Source organism: Dipodomys merriami, unplaced genomic scaffold, assembly GCF_024711535.1.
Source record: "Dipodomys merriami isolate MVZ:Mamm:240054 unplaced genomic scaffold, mDipMer1.0.p SCAF_118, whole genome shotgun sequence".
Taxonomy (NCBI): Eukaryota; Metazoa; Chordata; class Mammalia; order Rodentia; family Heteromyidae; genus Dipodomys; species Dipodomys merriami.
Window position 1 is genome coordinate 3,864,568 of NW_027202471.1, and position 16,992 is coordinate 3,881,559.

The window sequence follows — 16,992 nt, forward strand, 5'->3', positions numbered from 1 at the left end:
AACCCTAACCCTAACCCTAAACCTTACCCTCAACCTCAGCCTAAAACTAAGCCTATCCCTAACCCTAATCCTAACCTTCACACTCACCCTAACAGTAACCCTAATCCTACTCCTAACCCTAACTCTAACCCTCACCCTCAAATTAACCTTCACCTTAAGCCTATCCCTAACATTAATCCTAACCCTAACCCTCACCCTCAGCCTCACCCAGACCGTAACTCTAACACAAAACATCAACCTGACCCTAACCCTAACCATAACCCTATCCCTAAAACTCATTTTAGCCATAAATGTAATCCTCATACTCACCATAACCGAAACCCTAACCCTAAAGATAACAATAATCCTAACCCTAACCGTAACCCTCACCCTAACCATAAAACTCACCCTAACCCTAACCCTCACCCTAACACTTACCCTCACCCTAACACTAACCCTCACACTAACACTAACCCTCACACTAACACTAACCATCATCCTAACCCTAAACCTCACCCTAACACTAACCCTAAACCTGACCCTCTCCCAGCCCTCACCCTAACCCTAACCCTCATCCTCACCCTAAACTTCACACTAACCTTAACACTAATCCTCAATCTAACCCTCACCCTCACCTGAACCCTCACCCTAACCCTAACCCTCACCCTTACTGTAACCTCAACTTCAGCCTAACCCTCACCTTTATCCTTACCGTCAACGCCACCCTAACCCTCACTCTAATGCTAACCCTCACCCTAACCCTAACTCTACCCCTAAACCTCATCGTCACCCTAATCCTAACTGTAACCCTAACCCTAACACTATCCTTCACTATAACCCTAACCCTAAACATCACCCTAACCCTAATCCTCACCCTCAGCCTAACCCTAAGCATAAGCCTAAGCCTAACCCTAAAACTCACACTCACCCTCACCCTAACCCTAATCCTAACCCTAAACCTAACCCTAACCCTAAACCTCAACCTAATCCTCACCCTAACCTTAACCCTAACACTAACCCTAACCCTCACCCTCACCATAACTCTAACCCTAACCCTAACAAGAACACTAATCCTAACCCTAACCCTAACCCTAACCCTAACCCTAATGCTAACACTCAACCTCACCCTAACCCTAATCCTAACCCTAACCCTCACCCTAACCCTAACCTTAACCCTAACCCTAACCCTAAACTTTACCCTAACCCTCACCCTCACATTAACACTCAACCTCAACGTAAACATTACCCTTACCCTTACCATCATCCTCACCCTAACTCTCACCCTAACCCAAAACTTCATCCCAACCCTCACCCTAACCGTAAACCTAACCATCACCCTAACCCTAAACCTCACCCTCAACCTCATGCTCAGCCTAACCCTAAGCTTAAGCCTAAACTTTACCCTAACCCTCACCCTAACCCTAGACCTCGCACTAACCAGAATAGTAATCCTAACCCTCATCTTAAAACTCATCCTAGCCCTAATCCTAAACATCACCCTAAACCTAATCTTCACCTCCATCCTCACACTCAGCCTAACCTTAAGCCTAAGACTAACCCTAACCCTAACCCTCACACTCACCTTCACCCTCACCTTAATCCTAACCCTAACCTTAACCATAACCCTAAACCTCAACCTAACATTCTCCCTAACCTTAACCCTAAAACTAACCCTAAACTTAACCCTCGACCTAACCCTCCTACTAACCCTAAATCTAACTCTAAACCTCACCCTCACCCTAACCCTAATCCTAAACCTCACCCTAACCCTATCCGTAAGCCTCACCCTCACCCTCACCCTCACCACAACTCTCACCCTAACCCTAACAATAACACAAATCCTAACCCTAAACCTAACCCAAACCCTAACCCTAATCCTAACACTCACTCTCATGCTAACCCTAATCCTAACCCTAACCCTTACACTATCCATAATCCTCACTCTCACCGAAACACTAACCCTCAACCTAACCCTCACCCTAACCGCAACCCTAAACCTAAACCTTAATCTAACTCTAACCCTAACCCTAAACCTTAATCTAACTCTAACCCTAACCCTCACCCTCACCCTCACCCTAGCCCTCACCCTAACCTTAATCCTAACCCTATCCTCATCCTTACCCTCACCCTAACCCTAACCTAAACCCTCACCCTAGCCCTAACTCTAAGCCTAATCCTCAACGTAACCCTAAACCTCATGTTCAACGTAACCTTAACCCTAAACCTCACCCTATCCCTAAACATAATCGAACACTAACTCTCACCCTAACCCTTACCCTAACCCTCACCATAAACCTAACCCTCACCCTGAAACTAACCATAATACTAACCCTCAACCTAAACCTCACCCTAACCGTAAACCTCACCCTCACACTCACCCTCACCATAACTCTAATCCTAACCCTAACAATAACACTAAACCTAACCCGAAACCTAACCCTAACCCTAACCCTAACGCTAATGCTAACACTCACCCTCACACTAACCCTAATCCTAAACCCAACCCTCACCCTAACCCTAATCATCACCCTCACCATAACCCTAACCCTCAACCTAACCCTCACCCTAACCCTAACCCTAACCCTAAACCTTAATCTAACACTAACCCTAACACACAACCTCATGCTAGCCCTCACCCTAACCCTAATCCTAACCCTAATCCTCATCCTTACCCTCACCCTAACCCTAAACTTAACCCTCACTCTAGCCCTAACCCTAACTCTAATCCTCAACGTAACCCTAAAGCTCAAGCTCAGCTTGATCCTAACTCTAAACCTAACCCTAACTCTCACACTCACCCTAACCCTTACCCTAATCCTAATCCTAAACCTAACCCTAACCCTCACCCTCAGCCTCACCTTAACCCTAACTCTAACCCTAAACCTCAGCCTCACCCTAACCCTAACACTAATCCTAACCCTAAAGCTCACCCTAACCTTAACCCTAAACCTCACCCTCACCCTAGCCCTCACCCTAACCCTAATCCTAGTACTAACTCTCATCCTAACCCTCCCCCTAACCTTAACCCTAACCCTAACCCTTACACTTACCTTCACTCTAACCCTGACCCTTTCACTAACCCTAAACCTAACACTAAATGGAACCCTAACACTCACCCTCAGCTTCACCCTAACCCTAAATCTAACCATAAACCTCACCCTCACCCTAACCCTAACCCTAATCCTAACCGTAACACTCACCTTAACCCTAACCCTCACCCTCACCGTAACCCTAACCCTCATAATAACCCTCACCTTAAGCCTATCCCTTAACCTAAACCTTAACCTAACACAAACCCTAGTTCTCACCCTCTCCCTATCCCTCACCCTAACACTAATCGTAACCCTAGTCCTCATCCTAACCCTCAACCTAACCCTAAAACTAATCCTCATCCTTAACCTAACCCAAACCCTCAACCTAACCCTAACCCTAATGCTCACCATAACCCTAACCCAAACCCTCACCCTAACCCTGAACTTAACCGAACCCTAACTCTTACCCTAACCCAAACCCTCAACCTAACCCTAACCCTATCGCTCACCATAACCCTAACCCTAATCCTAACACTCACCCTAACCCTCACCCTAACACTAAATCAAACCGTCGCCCTCACTCTCACACTAACCCTAATCCTAACCCTAAACGTCACCCTCAACCTCACCCTTTGCCTAACTCTTATCCGAAACCTAAACATAACCCTAACACACACACTCACCCTCACTCTAACCCAAATCCTAACCTTAACCGTCACCATCACCCTAACTCTAACAGCAAACCTCACCTTCTTCCTAACCCTCATTCTAACCCTAACCCAAACCCTAAACCTCACCCTAACACTAACCCTATAACTCACCCTCACTGTAACCAAAACCCTAAACTTAAGCCTAACAATAACCCTAACGCTAATCCTAACACTCACCATAACAGTAACACTCACCCTAACCCAAATTCTCACCCTAAAACTTACCCTCACCCTAACAATAACCCTAACCGTAATACTAACCCTCACACTAACCCTCACCATAACCCTAACCCTAAACCTCAACCTAACCCTCACTCTCACCATAATTCAAACACTAACCCTATCCCTAACCCTAACCCTAACCCTTACCCTAACCCTATATCTAACCCTAAACCTCACCCTAACACTATTAACCCTAACCGTAAACCACACCCTGATCCGAACCCTAACCCTCACCCACACCCTCACCCTCACCGAAACTCTAACCCTAAACCTAACACTAACCCTAACCCAAACCATCACCCTAACCCTAATTCTCACCCCCACCCTCACCCTCAGCCTAAGCCTAAGCCTAAGCCTAGCCCTCACCCTAACGGTCACCCTCACCCTCACCCTAACCCAAATACTAAACCTAACCCTATCCCTAAACCTCAACCTAACCCTCACCATCCCAAAAACCTAAAAATAACAATAACCATAAACCTCACCCTAACCATCCCCCTAAATCTAATTCTATCCCTAAACCTCACCCTCACCCCAACCCTAAAACTAATCCTATCCCTAAACCTCACCCTAAACCAAACCGTAAACCTCACCCTCACCCTAGCCTCACACTAACCCTAACCCTAATCCTCAATCTAACCCTCAACCTAACCCTAACCCTAACCCCTACCATAACCCTAAACTAAACCCTAACCCTCACCCTTATCTTAACCCTCACCCTCAGACTAAACCTCACCTTATCCTTACCATCATCCTCACCCTAACCCTCACCCTAACCCTAAACCTCATCCTAACCCTCACCATAACCGTAAACCTAACCATCAAACTCACCCTAACTCTCACCCTCAACCACTCGCTCAGCATAACCCTAAGCCTAAGCTTAATCCTTACCCTAACCCTCACCCTCCCCCTAGCCCTCTCCCTAACCCTAATCCTAATCCTAACCCTCATCCTAACACTCACCCTATCCCCAAACCTAACCATCACACTAAACCTAATCTTCACCGCCACCCTCACCGCCACCCTCACCCTCAGCCTAAGCCTAACCCTAATCTTAACCCTCACACTCACCCTCACCCTCATCCTGATCCTAACCCTAACCCTAACCATAAACCTAAACCTCAACCTAACCCTCACCCTAACCTTAATCCTAAAACTAACCCTAACCCTGAACCTCGACCTAACCCTCCAACTAACCCTAAATCTAACCCTAAACCTCACCCTCACACTAACCCTAATCCTAACCCTAACAGTTAACTTCACCCTAACCCTAACCCTAACCCTCAACCTCACCCTCACCCTTCCAATTACTCTATCCCTAACCCTAACAATAACACTAATCCTAACCATAAACCTAACCCGAACCCTAACCCTAACTGTAATCCTAACACTAACCCTCATGCTAACCCTAATCCTAATCCTAACCCTCACCCTAACCATAATCCTCACCCTCACTGTAAACCTACCCTCAACCTAACCCTTACCCTAACCCTAACCCTAAACCTTAATCTAACAGTAACCCTAACCCTCACCCTCACCCTAGCCCTCACCCTAACCCTAATCCTAACCCTAATCCTCATCCTTAACCTCACCCTAACCCTAACCTTAACCCTCACCCTAGCCCTAACCCTAACCCGAATCCTCAATGTAACCCTAAACCTCATGCTCACTGTAACCCTCACCCTAACCCTAATCCTAGCCGTACCCTAAAACTCACCCAATACATCTAACCCTAAACCTTAATCTAACACTAACCCTAACCCTCACCCTCACCCTAGGCCTCACCCTAAACCTAATCCTAACCCTAGTCCTCATCCTTACCCTCACCCTAACCTAACCTTAACCCTCACCCTAGCCCTAACCCTAAGCCTAATCCTCAACGTAACCCTAAACCTCATGCTCACCTTAACCCTAACCCTAACACTCACTCTAACCCAAAACATAACCTTACACTGACTCTCACCCTAACTCTAACCCTAACCCTAAACCTTAATCTAACACTAACCCTAACCCTCATCCTCACCATCACCCTCAGCCTAATCCTAAGCGAAACTCTAACCCTAGCCCTAATGCTCACACTCACCCTAACCCTTACCCTAACCTTAATCCTAAACCTACCCTAACCCTTACCCTCAACTTAACCCTCAGCCTAACCCTAAATCTAACACTAAGCCTAACCCTAACCCTAAACTTCACCCTAACCCTAACCCTAACCCTAAAACTCACCCTCACCCTAGCCCTCACCCTAACAATAATCCTAACGCTAACCCTCATCCTAACCCTCATCCTAACACTCACCCTAACACTAACCATAACCCTCACGATCACCCTAACCCTAATCCGAACCCTCACCCTCAACCTAACCCTAACCCCCACCCGCACCGTAACCCTTACCTTAACGTCAACCTAACCCTAAACTTAACCCAAACACTAACTCTCACACTTACCATAATCCTAACCCTCAAGCTAACCCTAACCCTAAACCTCATTCTCACCCTAGCGTCACCCAACCCTAATCCTAACCCTATCCCTTTTCCTAACCCTCCACCTAAACCATATAAAACCCTCACCCTAAAACTAAACCTCAGCCTCAAGCTCACCTTCAGCCTAACCCTAAGCATAATCTTAAATGTAACCCTAACACACACATTCACCCTCAACCTAAACCTCACCTCAACCCTAACCCTCATCCTAACCCTAACAATTACACTAACACTAATCCTAACACTAAACCTCACCCTCACGCTCAGCATAATCCTAAGCTTAAGCCTAACCCTAACCCTCACACTTACCCTAACCCTAACCCTAAACCTCACTCTAACCCTAACCCTCACCCTCAACCTCAGCCTAACCCTAAGCCTTTCCCTAACCATAACCCTAATCCTCACCCTCACGCTAACCCTAATCCTACTCCTAACCCTAATCCTAACCCTCAACCTAAACCTCAGCTTAAGCATAACCCTAACATTAATCCTAACCCTAACCCTCACCGTCAGCCTCACCCTAACACTAAACCTCACCCTGACCCTAAACCTAAACCTCACCCTCACTCTAGCCCTCACCCTAACCTTAATCCTAACACTAAACCTCATCCTAACCCTCCCCCAACCCTTACCTTAACCCTCACCCTAACCCTAACCCTTACTCTCAACCTCAACATCAGCCTAACCCTAAGCCTAACCCTAAATCTAACTCTAACACACACACTCACCTCACCATAACCCTAATCCTAACCCTAAACCTCACCCTCACCCTCATCCTCAGTGTAACCCTAAGCCTAACCTTAATCCTAAAGCTAACCTCACACTCACCCTAACCCTTACCCTAATCCTAATCCTAAACCTAACACTAACCCTCACCCTCAACCTCAGCTTAACCCTAATTCTAACCCTAAACTTCACCCTCACCCTAACCCTAACCCTAACCCTAAACCTCACCCTCACCCTAGCCATCACCCTAACCCTAATCCTTACCCTAACCCTCATCCTAACCCTGCACCTAACCCTAACCCTAACCCTCACCCTAACAATAACCCTCATCCTCACCCTCACCCTAACTCTAATCCTAACCCTAACCCTAAACCTCACACTAACCCTAACCCTATTCCTCACCCTCACTCTCCCCCACACCATAACTCAAAACCTAAACCTAACAATAACACTAATCCTAATCCTAATCCTAACCTTAACTGTAATCCTAACACTCCCTCTCATGCTAACCCTAATCCTAACCCTAACCCTCACTCTAACCCTAATCCTTACCTGCACCATAACCCTAACAATCAACCTAACCCTCACCCTAACCCAAACCCTAACCCTAAACCTTAATCTAACACTAACCCTAACCCTCAACCTCAGCCTAGCCCTCACCCTAACCCTAATCCTAAACCTAATCCTCATCCTTACCCTCACCCTAACCTAACCTTAACCCTCACCCTAGCCCTAACCCTAAGCCTAATCCTCAACATAACCCTAAACCTCATGGTCACAATAACCCTAACTCTAACCCTCACCCTAATCCTAAACATAACCGAACCCTACCTCTCACCCTAAACCTAACCCTAACACTCACCCTAACCCTAACCCTCACCCTCACCCTAACCCTAATCCTAACCCTAACGCTAAACCTCACCCTAACCCTAACCCTTACCCTCACCCTCACCCTCACCCTCACCATAACTCTAACCCTAACCCTAACAAAAACACTAATCCTAACCCTAAACCTAACCCTAACCCTAACCCTAACACTAATCCTAACACTCAACCTCAGGCTAAAACTAATCCTAAACCGAACCCTCACCCTAACCCTAATCATCACCCTGACCGGAACCCTAACCCTCAAACTTACCCTCACCCTAACCCTAACCCTAAACCTTAATCTAACACTAACCCTAACCCTCACCCTCACCCTAGCCCTCACTCTAACCCTAATCCTAACCCTAATCCTCATCCTTACCCTCATCATCACCCTAAAATTAACCCTCAACCTAGCCCTAACCCTAAAGGTAATCCTCAAAGTAACCATAAACCTCATGCTCACCTTAAACCTAACCCTAACCCTCACCCTAACCATAAACATAACCGAACCCTAACCCTCACCCTCACCCTCAGCCTAACCCTAAGCCAAACCCTAACCCTAGCAGTAATGCTGACACTCACCCTAACCCTTACCCTAAACCTAATCCTAACCCTAAGCCTAACCCTCACCCTGAACCTAACCCTCACATTAACCCTAAATCTAACACTAACCCTAACCCTAACGCTCAACCTCAGCCTCATCCTACCCCGAACTCTAACCTTAAACGTCACCCTCACCCTAACAGTAACCCTATCTCTAAACCTAAAACTCACCCTAACTCTAACCCTAAACCTAAACCTCACCCTCACACTAGCCCTCACCCTAACACTAATCCTAACCCTAACCCTCATCCTAACCCTCACCCTAACACTAACTATAACCCTCACGCTCACCCTAACCGAAATCCGAACCCTAACCCTCAGTCTAACCCTAACCCTCACCCTCACTGTAAACCTTACCTTAACCCTCAATCTAACCCAAAACTTAACCCGAAAACTAACTCTCACCTTTAAAATAATCCTAACCCTCAAGCTAACCCTAACCCTAAAACTCATTCTCACCCTAGCCCCACCAAACCCTAATCCTAACCCTATCCCTTTTCCTAACCCTCCCCCTAACCCTTACCCTAACTCTCAGCTTAACACTAACCCTCAGCCTCACCCTCACTCTCAGCCTTACCCTAAGCCTAAGCCTAAGCCTAACCCTAACCCTAACCTCACCCTCAGCCTAACCCTAAGCCTAACCCTAAACCTAACTCTAACACACACACTCACCCTCACCCTAAACATCACCCTAACCCTAACCCTCATTCTAACCCTCCCCATAACCCTAACACTAACCAAAACCCTCACCTTCAGCATAATCCTAAGGCTAACCCTAACCCTAACCCTCACACTCACCCTAAACCTAACCCTAAACTTCACCCTAACCCTAACCCTCACCCTCAACCTCAGCCTAACCCTAAGCCTATCCCTAACCCTAATCCTACTACTAACCCTAATCCTAAACCTCACCCTCAACCTAAACCTCAACTTAAGACTAAGCCTAATATTAATCCTAACCCTAACCCTCGCCTTCAGCCTCACCCTAACACTAACTATACCACTAAACCTCACCCTGAACCTAAACCTAAACCTCATCCTCACCCTAGCCCTCACCCTAACACTAACCCTAACCCTAAACCTCACCTTAAGCCTGACCCTAACAATAATTCTAACACGAACTCTCACCCTCAGCCTCACCCTAACCCTAACTCTAACGTAAACCTCACCCTGACCCTAACCCTAAACCTAACCCTATCCCTAAACGTCATCCTACCCCTATCCCTAACCCTCACCCTCACCATAACTTTAACTCTAAACCTAACACTAACAATAACACTAACCCTAACACTAACCCTCACCCTAACCATCACCATAACGCTTACCCTCACCCTAATACTAACCCTAACCCTAACACTAAACCTCACACTAACCCTAAACAGTACCCTAACCATAAACTTCACCCTAACACTAACCCTAAACCTCACCTTCTCGTTAGACCTCGCCCTAACCCTAATCCTCATCCTCACCCTAAACTTCACACTAACCCTAACACTAATAATCAATCTAACCCTCACCCTCACCCTATCCCTAACCCTAACCCTCACCCAAACCCTAAACATCACCTTTCCCGTAACCCTCAACCTCAGCTTAAACCTCACCTTTACCCATAATGTCACCCACACCATAACCCTCACTCTAACCCTAACCCTCCCCCTACCCATAACTCTACCACTAAACCTCACCCTCACCCTTACCCTAACTCTAACCCTGAGCCTAATACTAACCCTCACCCTAACCCTAACTGTAACCATCACCCTAACCCTAATCCTCACCCACACCATCACCCTCAGCCTAACCCTAAGCCTAAGCCTAAACCTAAACCTAAACCTCACACTCACCCTCACCCTAACCTAACCCTAACCCTAAACCTAACCCTAAATCTCAACCTAACCCTCACCTAACATTAACCCTAACACTTAACCGAACCCTAACCCTCGACGAAACCCTCCAACTAAACCTAAATCTAACCCTAAACCTCAAGCTCACCCTAACCCTAATCCTAATCCTAACCTAAACCTCAACCTAACCCTAAGCCTAACCCTCACCCTCACCCTCACCCTCACCATAACTCTAACCCTAACCCTAACAATAACAGTAATCCTAAACCTAAATCTAACCCTAACCCTAACCTAAAACTAACGCTAACACTCAACCTCAACCTAACCCTAACCCTAACCCTAACCCTAAAGCTAAACCTTGCCCTAACACTAACCCTAATCCTCAACTTCACCATAGCTCTCACCCAAAACCCTAGTTGTAAACCTAATCCTTATCCTAACCCTCACCCTAACTCTAAGCCTAACACTAATCCTAACTCCAACCCTCACTGTAACCCTAACACTGACCCTAACACTAACACTAACCCTAAACCTAACCTTAAATTTAACACTAAACCTAATCCTAATCCTCAGCCTCACCCTCACCCTAATAGAAACCGTAACCCTAACACACATTCTAACTCTAAGATTAACCCTAACCCTAATCCTAACCCTCACTCTCACCCTAACCTTAACGATAATCCTAAACCTAACCCTATAAGTAACCCTAAACCTCACCCTAACCCTCAGCCTAGCCCTCACCCTTACACTTATCCTAACCCTTACCCTCACCATAACCATAAACTTCACCCTAACCCTAACCCTCACCCTAACACTTACCCTCACACTATCACTAAGCCTACCCCTAACACTAACTCTCACACTAACCCTAAACGTCACCCTAACCCTAACACTCACTCTAACACTAACCCTAACCCTCACCCTCACCCTCAACCTCAGCCTAACCCTAACCATAATCCTAATCCTAACCATCACCCTCACCCTAACCCTCACCCTAAACCAAACCCTAAACGTAACAATAACCCTAACGCTAACCCTCACCCTAACCCTAACACTAACCCTAAACCTCACCCTCACCCTAACCCTAACCCTAAGCCTAACATTAAACTTCACCCTCACACTCACCCTAGCCCTTACCCTAAACCTAACCTTCACCCTAACACTCCCTCTAACCCTAACCCTCACCCTCAACCTCACCCTTAGCCTAACCCTCAGCCTAACCCTAAACCTAAACCTACCACACACACTCACGCTCACTCTAACCATAATCCTGTCCCTAAACCTAAGTCTAACCCTAACACTCCCCCTAACTCTGACCCCAACCCCAAACCTAAAACTAACCCTTACCCTAATCCTCAACCTAAACCTCACCCTAACCCTAACTCTTACCCTAAACCTCACCCTCACCCTAACCCTAACTCTAACCCTAACGCAAAACCTAAACCTCACCTAACACTAACCCTAAACCTAACCCACACCTTCATGCTCAGCCTAACCTTAAACCTAACCCTCACACTCACCCAATCCCTAACCCTAAACCTACCCTAACCCTAACCCTCACCCTCAACCTCAGCAAAACCCAAAGCCTATGCCTAAACCTAACCCTAACCCTCACACTCACACTTACACTAACCCTAATCCTACTCCTAAACCTAACCCTAAACCTCAACCTCATTCTAACCCAAACACTCACCCTCACCCTCACCCTCACCATAACTCTTACCCTAACCCTAACAATAACAGTAATCCTAACCCTAAACCAAACCCTAACCCTAACTCTAAACCTAATGCTAACACTCAACCTCACCCTAACCCTAATCCTAACCCTAACCCTAATCCTAAACCTAACCATCACCCTCACCCTAACACTAGCCCTAAACCTTAGCCTAACACTTACCCTAAACCTCACCTTCATCCTAGCCCTCACCCTAACCCTAATTGTAACCTAATTCTCATCCTAACAATCACCCTAACTCTAAGCCTAACCCTAACCCTAAACCTAAGCCCAACCCTCACTGTAACACTAACACTAACCCTAACACTAACACTAACCCTAAACCTAAAACTAAACCTAACCCTAATCCTCAGCCTCACCCTTACCCTAACCCAAACCCTAACCCTAACCCTCCTCTTAACTCTAAGCCTAACTCTAACCCTAATCCTAACCCTCAAACTCACACTCAACCTAAACCTAATCCTAAACTTAAGCCTATCCCTAACCCTAACACACACCCTAACCCTCAGCCTAGCCCTCACCCTTACAAGTATCCTAACCCTAACCCTCACACTAACCATAAACCTCACCCTAGCACTAACCCTCACATTAACCCTTACCCTCAACCTAACACTAACACTAACCTTAACACTAACACTCACACTAACCCTAAACATCACCCTAAACCTAAACCTCACCCTAACACTAAACCTAACCCTCACCCTCACCATAGCCTTCACACTAACCCTAATTCTCATCCTCACCATAAACCTCACACTAACCCTAACACTAATCCTCAATCTAACCGTCAACCTCACCCAAACACTAACACTAACCCTAACCCTAACCCTTACCCTCACCCTTACCGTAACCCTCACCCTCAGCCTAAACCTCAACTTTACCCTTACCGTCACCCCCACGATAACCCTCACTCTAACCCTAACCCTCAACCTAACCCTAACTCTACCCCGAAACCTCACCCTCAGCCTAACCCTAACTGTAACCCTAACTCTAACATTAACCCTCAACCTAACCATCACCCTAACCTTAATCCTCACCCCCACCCTCACCCTCAGCTTAACCCTAAGCCTAAGCCTAACCCTAACACTAAACCTCACACTCACCCTCACCCTAACCCTAATCCTAACCCTAAACCTAACGGAAAACCTAAACCTCAACCTAACCCTCACCCTAACCTTAACCCTAACCCTTACCCAAACCCTAAATCTCGACCTAACCTTCCAAATAACCTAAATGTAACCATAAACCTTACCCTCACCCTAAGCCTGACCTAATCCTAAACCACAACCTAACCCTCACTCTAACCTTAACCCTAACACTTACCCTAACCCTAACTCTCGACCTAACCCTCCAAATAACCTAAATCTAACCATAAACCTCACCCTCACCCTAATCCTAAACCTAACCCTAACCCTAAACCTCACCCTAACCCTAACACTCACCCTCACCCTCACCCTCACCATAACACTAACCCTAACAATAACAGTAATCCTAACCCTAAACCTAACCCTAACCATAAAGCTAACAATCAACCTCACCCTAACCCTAATCCTAACCCTAACCCTCACCCTAACCCTAGCCATCACCCTCACCATAACCCTAACCCTCATCCTAACCCTTAACCTAACCCTAACCCTAACCCTAAACCTTACCCTAACACTAACCCTAATCCTCACCCTCACCTTAACCCTAATCATAAACCTAATCCTCACTCTAACCTTGTCCCTAACTCTAAGCCTAACCCTAACCCTAACCCTAACCCCAACCCTCACTGTAACGCTAACACTAACCCTAACAATAACACTAAACCTTAACCTAACCCTAATCCTCAGCCTCAGCCTCAGCCTCACGCAAACCCTCACCCTAACCCTCATCCTAACTCTAAGCCTAATGCTAACCCGAATCCTAACCCTCACACTCACCCTCACCCTAAGCCTAATCCTAAACCTCATCCTATCCCTAACCCTAACCCTCACCCTAACCCTTAGCCTAGCCCTCACCCTTACACTTATCCTAACCCTAACCCTCACCCTAACTATAACCCTCACCCTAACCGTAAAACTCACCCTAAAACTTACCCTCAACCTAACACTAACCCTAATCCTAACATTAACCCTAACACTAACCCTAAACATCACCCTAACCCTAAACCTCACCCTAACACTAACCCTAACCCTCAACCTCACCCTAGCCTTCAGCCTAAACCTAACCCTCATCCTCACCATTAACCTCCCACTAATCCTAACACTAATCCTCAATCTAACCCTCAACCTCAGCCTAATGCTAACACTAACCCTCACCCTAACCCTAACCCTCACCCTTAACATAACCCTCACCCTCAGCCTAAACGTCAACTTTACCTTACAGTCCCCCCGACGCTAACCGGCACACTAACCCTAACCCTCACCCTAACTAAAATTGTACCCCTAAACCTCACCCTCAACCTAAACCTTACTCTTACCCTAACCCTAACACTAAACCTCACTGTCACCCTAAACCTAACGCTCACCATCACCGTAACCGTAACCCTAACCCTAAACCTGACAGTAACCCTAAACCTAACCCAAACCCTCACCCTAAACATAACACTCACCCTAAACCTAACCCTCTCCCTAACACTTACCCTCACCCTAACACCTACCCTAACCCTAACACTAACCCTCAAACTAACCCTAATCCTCACACTAATCCTAAAAGTCACCCTAAACCTAATCCTAACCCTAATCCTCACCCTCATCCTAACTCTCACCCTTACCCTAATCCTAACCCTCATCCTCACCGTATACCTCAGACTAACCCTAACTCTAATCCTCAATCTAACCCTCACACTAATCCTAACCCTGACCTTTACCCTAACCCTATACCTAACCCTAACACTCACCCTTATCTTAACCCTCACCCTCAGCCGAAACCTCACAATCACCCTTACCATCATCCTCACACTAACTCTCACCCTAACCCTAAACCTCATCCTAACCCTCACCCGAACCGTAAACCTAACCATCACCCTAACCCTAAACCTCACCCTCACCCTAGCCCTCACCCTAAACCTAATCCTAATCCTAAACCTCATCCTAAACTCAAACTAACCCTAACCCTAACCATCACCTTAAACGTAAACCTCACCCCCACCCTCACCCTCAGCCTTACCCTAAACCTAAGCCTAGCCATAACCATAACCCTCAAACTCACCCTCACCCCAATCCTAACCCTAATCCTAACCATAACCCTAAACCTCAACCTAACCCTCACCCTATCCTTAACCCTAAAACTAACCCTAACCCTAACCCTCGACCTAACCATCCAACTAACCTAAATCTAACCCTAATCCTCACCCACACCCTAACCCTAATCCTAACCCTAACCCTAAACCTCACCCTAATCCTAACCCTAACCCTCACCCTCACCGTCACCATAACTCTAAACATACCACTAACAATAACACTAATCCTAACCCGAAACCTAACCCTAACCCTAACCCTAATCCTAGCACACACCCTCATGCTAACCCTAATCCTAACCATAACCCTCAAACTCACCCTCACCCCAATCCTAACCCTAATCCTAACCATAACCCTAAACCTCACCCTAATCCTCACCCTATCCTTAACCCTAAAAATAACCCTAACCCTAACCCTCGACCTAACCATGCAACTAACCTAAATCTAACCCTAATCCTCACCCACACCCTAACCCAAATCCTAACCCTAACCCTAAACCTCACCCTAATCCTAACCCTAACCCTCACCCTCACCCTCACCATAACTCTAACCATACCCCTAACAATAACACTAACCCTAACCCAAAACCTAACCCTAACCCTAACCCTAATACTAGCATACACCCTCATGCTAACCCTAATCCTAACCCTAACCCTCACACTAACCCTAATCCTCACCTTCACTGTAACCCTAACCCTCAACCTAACCCTCACCCTAACACTAACCCTAAACCTAAACCTTAATCTAACACTAACCATAACCCTCAGCCTCACCCTAGCCCTCACCCTAACCGTAATCCTAAGCCTAATCATCATCCTTACCCTCACCCTAACCCTAAACTTAAACCTCACCCAAACCCTAACCCTAACTCTAACTCTCAACCTAACCCTAAACCTCAAGCTCAGCCTAACACTAAGCCTAACCCTAATTCTAATGCTCACACCCACCCTAACCCTTACCCTAAAACTAATCCTTACCCTATGCCTAACCCTCACCCTCAACTTAAACCTAAATCTAACACTAACCCTAACCCTAAACCTCACCCTAACCCTAACTCTATACCTCACCCTCACAATAGCCCAAACCCTAACCCTAATCCTAACCCTAAAGCTCACCCTAACACTAAACCTAACCCACACGCTCACCCTCACCCTAACCCTAATCTGAACCCAAACCCTCAACCTAACCCTAAACTTAAACCGAACCCTAACTCTCACCCTTAACCTAACCCTAACCCTCACACTAAACCTAACCCTAAACCTTACACTCACCCTAGCCCTCATCCTCAACCTCTCCCTCAAGCTAAACCTAAGCCTAACCCTAAACATAACCATAACACACACAGTCACCCTCACCCTCACCCTAATCCTAACGCGAACCTTCATCCTAACCCTCCCCATTACCCTAACCGTCACCCTAAACTTAAACCACACCCTCACCCTCAGCCTAATCCTAAGCGTAAACCTAACCCTAAACCTCACACTCACCCTAACTCTAACCCTCAGTCTCACCCTAATCCTAACCCTCACCATCAACCTCAGCCTAACACTAAGCCTATCCCTAACCCTAACAA